A 7,025-nucleotide genomic window follows, 5' to 3' on the forward strand; every position below is an offset into this window, starting at 1 on the left:
TTTTTCCCTTCCCTCTCTCTTATGCTATGTTGTGTCACTTTGTGTACTCCATGATTATGTCTACATCTCTTACAACCCCTCTTACACTGTTAACTTGTCAAATTGTTCTCTTCTATGTGTGTGTGTGTGCTATCATAGTCTAGTGTGTGTGTGAGTACTTGGTAATTGGAAGGGATAGTGAAAGATTGACAAGCAGAGGTGCAAGAAAAATTGGGAATTGGAAGCAAGCAACTGTTCTCCACATCTCCCCTTCCAGCGCACACACACACACACAGGAGAGAGAGAGAGAGAGAGAGAGAGAGAGAGAGAGAGAGAGAGAGAGAAGAGAAATTGGTCATGATCTTGCAAGATTTCCTAGTCAGAATAAAGAGAGGCTTAGTTGAAAATCATGTAGATTTTTTTATTTGTCATTGTCATTTTCTTTCTAGCATTAGGCATGCTTACATTGTTCAATCTGTCCATTTCTACATTTGTCAATAACCACTATGCTTTTGCTTCATTGTCCTACTCTGATTTTGTCCCTCTACACCTCTCCTATCTCCTAATCTTTGTTATTTCCTAGGGCGTGTCCCTTTGGGTCATCTTCATTAGTGGAATTATAATGTTCAAGCATATATCTTGCCACCAGTTTGGTAACTTCTATTCTAGCATGTTAGTTTTGTTGTAGGGTGCACAACCATTTGTATGCCAGGTTACAGTATTCTGCATCCATGGAAAGGATATTTGTCAAGAAAAAAGACTCAAATTTTGTCCTTATTGTCTTTGAGAGACACACTTGCCAACATTCTTGTGTTTGAGCTAATTACAATCTAGACTATGGGAGAGAGGCACAAGGTGGAAAGAGATGAGAGGTTGGTCTTTCCAAGAACATAGAAGCTACCAAGCCTAAACTTGGTGAGCTAAACAATAGATTTTCCATGGTGCATGGGCTTTCCTCACTTGACAACTTTTTATCCTTTTGGGGCTTTGCCGTCCATTCATGGTACCTTGCTAGTAAACTACTGATTGAAAAGGATGAGGACCTTACTCGTATAGCTGATGTGTGATTAGGTTTCCTATAAATAAGTAGTTTCTTGTATATAAAGTCATGAACAATCAAGTGATGATGCCAAAATTTTAATTTTCTATTCTCCTATTAGGAGTTTTGAAGTTTTGTTGGAAATGTAAATATGCCTCAAGTTTTGTTGGAGAAAACTACAACTATCAACTACTTGGTGATATTATATGACCATCAAGTGGCCTATCAAATACTCTTCTTTTTGGGCCTCTGGTATGCACTAAAACAAGTAATATGAACTTAATGCTTCTCAGAGCCAATTTTGAACAAAATCGGAGAGTGTTGTTGGAGTGGAGTTGTCAAAGAACACACACACACACACACACACACACACACACACACACACACACACACACACACACACAGATAGAGAGAGAGATAGAGAGAGAGAGAGAGAGAGAGGGAGAGAGAAGCGGGGAAAGAGAGAGAGAAAGAGAGGGGGGTAGGGGATATAAAGAGAGATAGAGCAAGATTGAGAGAGAGAGAGAGAGAGAGAGAGAGAGAGAGAGAGAGAGAAGGGGGTAGATAGGGAGGGACTAAGATATATATATATATATATATATATATATATATATATATATATATATATATATACATACATACACACACACACACACACACACACACACACACACACACATATATATATATATATATATATATATATATATATATATATATATATATATATATATATATATATATATATATATATATATATACACACACACACACACACACACACACACACACACACACACACATATATATATATATATTGTTAGCAAATGGACCAGACGAGCACCCTCCTAGCCGGCCACATCATCATGAAGCCATACAATTTTGTGATCTCATCATTATTTTTTTGGAAAAAGCCTTGTATTTATGAGGATCCTTGATTTTTATCCAACTGATCTCTGAGTTACCCTGTGTAGAATGTGAGTTGTAAATCCTAATTTTGAATCTGAATCGTAAATCCAGCCACTAGCCAAGAGAAGGCCTAGGTATAAAGCCTAATTTTTGTAAGTAGAAAAGAACACGTTATCATTGTCAAGATTTTGAATTTTTGAAACGTACCACTGAGAGAGGCTATTCTCGCGCGTTGTAATCCATTTTTCTTAAGCTCTGGTAATCTAATTTTTATTTTTATTATTGCACTATGTTTCTTCTCTAATGCTCTTTGGTTTAATTGTAATCATTGTTAATTTTTTTGTGGTTTGCGACTACGTGTTAGCGAACTAAATCGGTTGTTTTCAATGCTTTGATGATTTCTTTTTTGATGTTTTGACCATAGGAGAGTGTCCTAGACCATAGGACGACCTTTTTGGAATATTCTATTGCAATTTTCATGACCTTGATCATGATGGATCGTGATTTTGTTACCTTGTAAGATTGCAACCAAACTTGGTAGGATAGTGCCTCTAGGTATCTTAGACCTCCTCCTAAAATTTCATTGCATTTGGAATTTGTTTGAGTGCCAAAATGGCATGACGACCGAGAGGTGTGACATAGTACATAGGCAGGTTGCCAAAAGTGAGAGTGATAGATTTGCTAGTGCTAGAGATAGCTTCATTCCATAGGTTCATTTCTTGAGGTTGACACCCTCAAAGAGTCTCCGTGCCCCATCGGAGTCGCTTCCTTGAGTATTGACATTATATTAGTGTCAGATAGCTATGCTATAGATGTTGTTAGCATGCAAACAACAAGGAAAACAAGAGCCTCTATAACCTTGCACGAGTCGCATCATCGAAAAGGAAAGCCATAACTACACCAAAACCACCTGTGATAAGCACCTATAAAGATTTATGAGAAACCCTTCTAGTGAGAAGAACACTTGAAATTAGGAGAAACCAAGAACACGCAGACGTAGCTTGTCTCGAGTAGATGTCCGTAGAGCATCCATGGAGATGTGCTCTCTCATGCTAAAAAATGAGCTCTCTAGAAGTTTTGCAGAGATTGCCCCTACAAATGTGGGCCACTTTTTCCTCTTTAATAAAATCTCTACCTTTCTCTCTCCTCAGCCAACATGGCCTCTTGGGGGTTCCATTTTATTGGTTCATTTTGGGCTCAATGTTAATATGCAAGTGAAGGGAAGTCGGTGCATTTGAGCTCAAGGGAGAAGGAGAAGTTTGTCGAGAGAACGAAAAAGAGGAGGACACGTGGGTGGGCTAGTGTGAAGTGGGAAAAGTGCCATTATCACCCCCACAAACTCCAAGAGCCCCCATAGCCAAGGCTTTAGAGAGCTCTTATCTCCTTTGATACACCCCAAATGAGTACCCACCTTACTCTTTATACCCCTTCCTTTGTGTCCATATTTTCCCATGTGGGATTATTGAGTGCCACACGGCACCCTCCTCCCACACTTCTCCAACTTCCTCCTCTCCCCACAAAAACATTCTAGCTTGACCTATGGCTCACTCTACTCAACTTGGTCTCACCTATATATTTGTATCTTGTCCTCAATATGAATTAATATTTGGGCGTACATGGTGTGTCTCTTGTCTCATCTCTCTCTTTCTCTCTACATCTCAACATGATATTAGAGCAATAATGATCACGCGACAATTTAATTCATGGTGACAAACAGAGTATGTAGATGCAATTTGCATGTAAGATTTAGAATTGCTACAAATCTTATTTTTGAGGGTTGATTCTTGTTAATTATGGTTGTTTTGTGTTAAGAAGAATATGATTAGTGTTTTGTGTGATGTTTCTTGCTAATTCATACAATGAATCGTTGATTACATTTTCTTGTTGATTTGTCCTCTCAGGACCAACTTCCTAGGAGAATAGTGCACCACTCCGACCACCAAATGCGACGTCGTAAAGCACGGCTCGGAGCCCATTACTTTGTCTATTTCCAAAAATTTGAAATCTCACCATTTCTAATTGTTAAGGCGGTTACGCCGCTAGCGGAAGCTAAATAGCGAGAACTCAACCAACAACAGAATTTGTCAGACGAGGACGAAGCTTGACCCGCAGGCGCATGGAAACAACTAGGTGGGTGTCAAATCACCTACTCGACCTTCTAATGACAATCACTACTAAGGAAATCAAATCTAAGTTCTAAAATACGCAAGTGACTGAAATCCGTACTACGAACGAATGCTATACGAAACAGGATCTAGAATCATCGAATCGATCTCAAACTCAAGGGGAAGTCTATACACTAGGTAAGAACAACACCCTAAAGACTTGAACTGCAAAATCAACCTATAACCACTCCGTGCGGTAAACGCGTATGAAGACAGGCCAAAAAATACAGGTGACCGAAACTTGACCCCGATGGTACTAATGTGTAGCTCTACTCGTTGTGGTTCTATAGATATGCTGCACGCTCTATTCCGACACACGAGTTGGAAGAAAACTCACACCGAAGCTCGTAGGAACTTACCACACGTAGAAGCCGATAGCGCGCACTCTTGGTATCTGTGCGTAGCTCTCACCGTTGCTAACGCAATGGCGGTGTCGCTTCTCCAATGGCGGCCCCGTAGCTCGCGTAGCAAGGAGATAAGACTCTCTCTCTCTCTCTCTCTCAGACACAGTCACGGCGCTCAAAACTCACTTTGATTAATAATTCCATCCTCTTAGGTTACAAAACTTTGGCTTATATACCTCAGCCTTGGAGGTGAGAACATCTCTAATTATTTACATCAGCAGGTCAAATTAAGTTGGGATTACAGGCTGGAAACTCAATTGAGTCCCGTTACTTAATGAATGGCTCAAATCAAAATTAATGTCGGAAAGACATTTATTACAATCAATGGTTACAAAATGATGGGTGTGAGCAAAAATGCGGGTGTGATCCTCTGCTGGCTCAACACTCCCCCCCTCCGCGTTCATGTCGTCCCTGACATGACTTTTAGGCTTGGTCAATAGAGTCCTGTCGTCTTGAGCATCTGCAAATGTGATTCGTAGCGTAGGTTGCCAATGGTCAAGGTTGGGCCGAATATTTTGCTTTCGTGAGTGAAAAAGCCGGTGTAGAAAGCTTCTTCGAATGTTTGCATGTGGAAGCTAGGCAAAAACATCATTCTTTGGTACAAGAGATGTAACACCTTTGGTGATGGTTGCAATGAAAGATCATACATCATATCCGTCACTGTGTCGGCCGTCGATAGTAGACTCGAGGTCGTGGCTTTATCTGGCGCGAACACTTCAATGCATGCTAAGAGAGTCCTGCAGATTTTCTTTAGCATCTGACACGAAAGGTCAGGAGAGCCAGTAAAGAGTTTGATGGTGCCCGTTAGGGTTTTCACCATGTAGGCTTTACCTATTCTCTCTCCTTCCTTTGGTCCTGGCATCCTTGGGTAATTAAGCCAATTTGGCTTCTTTTCTGCAATCCTGCCATGCTCTTTCCAGCTTCTGACTCTTGGCACCGGGCAGAAGGTTGCATCCTCCTGAATCTCCTTTGGAGCCTCTACCAAGTAGATGAGGTAGGTTGGGTATTTGTTCAGCCAACCTTTCCTCCATCTAGGTTGAGAATCTACAATCTTCTTTGATTGTTCATCCTTTGTGATGTCGCCTTCGTAAAGAGCGACATACTGCTCCTCCTCTATTCTCTTTTTCGTCTTTATCACTTCAAATTTCATCAGAGGGAAAGGCAGGCTGGGTTGCATCCACTCTTCATGGAGCACTTTTGTGTCTAAACCTTGAAGTCTAATGGAGATGAGGAGTCTCCTTTCCCATTCCATTTCCGCCTTGGCACTTTCCTCTGTTGACTTTTCTATTTGGTCCTGGAGCCTTTGTTCTTCTTCTTCAGAGATTCTTGAAGTCGAGGCCACTTCTTGAACTGGGGCTGGATCTTCAATTGTGGTTGCCTCTCCAGTTTCAGGTAGCTCTATGGCTGCTCCCCCTGCTTCTTCTTGTGGTGTCTCTGTTTCTCTTCTTTGTTGCTCTTGGATGTCTTGGAGCTGTTTGCGGAGGGCCTCATTTTCTGTCCTTAGTGTTTGGTTTTCTGATGTGAGCCTCTCCTCTGCAGCCAATGATCCCTCCGCCATGTGCAATCTTTGTACTTGCTCTAACCTCAGCTCTCTTTGCAAACTTCTGACCTGCTCTTGTAGAGCTGGTACGAGGGCTCCCTCTTGTTCTGTTCCTGCTCTGCTAGCTCTAGGGGTGGTCCTGAGTCTCGTGATTGTCCTTTCTTGAAGTTCGACTCTTTCCCTTAGCTCAATGAGCTCATCCTTGGCTGCCTCCAGCTCCTCTTCTATTCGCTCCTTTGCTTCCTGTGAGCTTGTTACCTCTCTTGAAGCTTCGGCTAGTTGGAGTATCAAGCCGTCTCTCTCATTTTCGGCGTCGTAGAGTGATGCTTTATGACTTTCAGATTCAGTCATAGCATTCTCTAACTTTTTCTGCAACTCTGCTTCCTTTTGTTTTGCTGTCTCAAGTGCTACTTCCTTTGCTCTGGATCTTTCTTTAATCTTGCTGAGCAGTTCATGCACCATGTGCATGTCTTTTTCATCTTCATCTGTCAACTTGACAGCTCTTTCTGCCACCACCTCCAATGGCTTCGGCTCGTCCATTTTCTCTTTACTCTCCATTGTACCCTTTGTCTTTTCCTTTGTCCCTTTCCGATCATCTTGTTTCCGTAGGGATATCCCATAAACTGCCTCCAGGGCCTCTTCTTCACTGTATCCGATCGCTACTAGATCCTCATAATCATCTTTCTTTTGCTGAACTGGATCTATCTCCTTTTCCTTGGTCCCGGCCTCCGGCTTTTCCATAACTTCTGTTTCTATTTCTATTGTGGTCTCCTCCACAATAATTTCCATCTTCTTCGGGCTTGGTACAACAGTAAAAGAGGGCTGATTTTCCTCAGTCATCTTGGCTTTCCCTTTGTTTGCTTGCTCGTCTTTCTCTTGAGGTTCAGTAGACTCATCCACTTTTTTCTTCCCCTTGTCGTCCTTTTGCAGCTCAGCTTTTAAAAGTTGTACTTCCTCTTCAGTATAAGGCTCGATAGGTTGCTGCTCCA

At 41.7% G+C, this 7,025-nt stretch overlaps 1 pseudogene; it reads left to right on the forward strand.

Moving 5' to 3' along the window:
• The first annotated feature begins 388 nt into the window (after window positions 1-388).
• On the forward strand, window positions 389-1,046 carry LOC147442591 (uncharacterized; annotated as a pseudogene).
• The last annotated feature ends 5,979 nt before the right edge of the window (window positions 1,047-7,025 follow it).

This window comes from Adiantum capillus-veneris, chromosome 14 (genome assembly GCF_014529385.1).
Source record: "Adiantum capillus-veneris isolate H3 chromosome 14, ASM1452938v2, whole genome shotgun sequence".
In the NCBI taxonomy this organism is placed as follows: domain Eukaryota; kingdom Viridiplantae; phylum Streptophyta; class Polypodiopsida; order Polypodiales; family Pteridaceae; genus Adiantum; species Adiantum capillus-veneris.